Here is a 1,971-nt window from a genome sequence, read left to right on the forward strand (position 1 = left end):
TAGGCGTGTGCATATTGGGGGGGTGGGTGCACTAATCGACTCATCGCTGCATCAGTAACCGGCCAATTTACGGGGATTTGTATAATTCGGTTAACTGGTTGTCGTTAGTCGTAGGCGGTGACAGTCAGGGGGATAGAACATCTGTTTAGTTACGAAGGAGGAAGTATAGTATTAGTGCGCGAAAAGGTGTTCGTTCTATTTTTACAACACCAATAAATATATAATGTTATCAGGTACAGTCGGTCAAAAATTAGATAGTGAAGATAACGAAGGATAATGATAGATAAGGAAGAAAAGAAATAAATCCATGAAAAGGAAACGATACAAATGAAATAAGACAATTAAGAGAATTATCAAATTAAGGACGCTTGTCAACGTTCGAACTCCGCTTGACGAAGTAGTCCCTCGACAACAGTCTATTCATCGCCGCTTCCCAATTATGTGATTTGATATTTTCTAATTTGAAAAAAAGGACAAATGAAGGGAATTGCTCCTCTATTGTTTACATTTGTTATGGTCTAGTTGTCCTTTGTAACTGATCATTATACAAGGAGATAATTTCTTGCGCGTAGAAAAGGGTTATGGCAGATGATAGCAGTCCTACGAGCTGTGAGATCATTAGGTCCATAATTACGTCAATAGCAAATGGAAAATGATCTCTATGTTCCGAATACAATTAGGAGCTAGAGCAGGCAACATCTTAATGATGGGAATCAATGATCAATGAGTAATTTACCATTGAACAATTGTGTTTATTGCGAATTGTTTTGACCTTAAGGGAGAAAACATATAATCACAAATAACGCTGCGGTAAGGTCACACGCCTTCTTATTCAGGGCTATTTTTATAATTTTTTCTACTTGTATTTCAATAGAAAGAAAAATCGAACGCTTACAATGGCAAACTGCGGTATTAACCATTTTTTTTATTAATCCCAGCATACACATACAAAAAAAAGACTAGCAAAATTATGAAACCGATATCAGTGAGCATTGTCCAACCTCCAAGAGCGAGATAAATATTTCCTAAACTGCTCCAGGAGTCGCTGAGGTAATTATGTGAACTCAAAGGATTTTTCGACGGGCTTCATTCCCCCTCCTTCAGAAGGTCACGTGATACATGATTGATCAAAGAATATGAGATTCGGCCTTAATCAATGATGTGTTGTTTGAACATACGTGATGATCGTGTGAATTCCTGTCAACGATAATGGCGTTTTTATTATAGCGTTTGTACACTAATTTCGCCTTTTATCCCGGCAAGATTTTCAGAACAGATACGAAGGAGGTTCGAGGAGAGAGAATGGCGATGGAGTAATGTATCTGTGCGGCAGTTCATTGCTTATAGATTTATGCATGTAAAACAGAATGCATGTATACAGTTAGATAAGTAGACATACAGATAGAGAGAACAGAAGATTGAAGAAGGGTGAGAGAAGAAAGGGAGACGAAGGGGAAATGGAGACAGAGAAACCCAGGCTGTTGGAAGCAAGGGAGAAGAGAGAGAAGGGGGGGGGATAAGCTTGGAAAACACAAGGAAAAGGAAAAGCCAGATAGAGCTGTGCGAAAAATGAATCTGAAAAAGGGAATAGAAATAGTAATGATAATGATGATAATGTTCTAAAGCATATACCATTTTGCTTTATAAAAAAAATAACAATTCTTTAATCCAAATGCCAGGTTGCATTTCTTATTAGCACGAGAAGAGTTTCTGAATCATGTGAAACAACTTTTTTCAGAGAAATAGTTTGCGTAATTATGAATATTCTTAAATGGCAAAGTAGATAGCATTTTGTATAATAGTTCATGTAAGTTGTCGCAGCATTTAACTTTTGTATAAAGAACTCTCCAAATTTTCTTCTTATGTTTCTAATATTCAAAGGAATTACTTGTGTCTTATCTTTTCAAAAAGAAATACAGTATACGATTCTGTTTGATTTCGGACAAGTGGTGATCGATTACTGGTGTCTTC

This window comes from Penaeus monodon, chromosome 23 (genome assembly GCF_015228065.2).
Source record: "Penaeus monodon isolate SGIC_2016 chromosome 23, NSTDA_Pmon_1, whole genome shotgun sequence".
In the NCBI taxonomy this organism is placed as follows: domain Eukaryota; kingdom Metazoa; phylum Arthropoda; class Malacostraca; order Decapoda; family Penaeidae; genus Penaeus; species Penaeus monodon.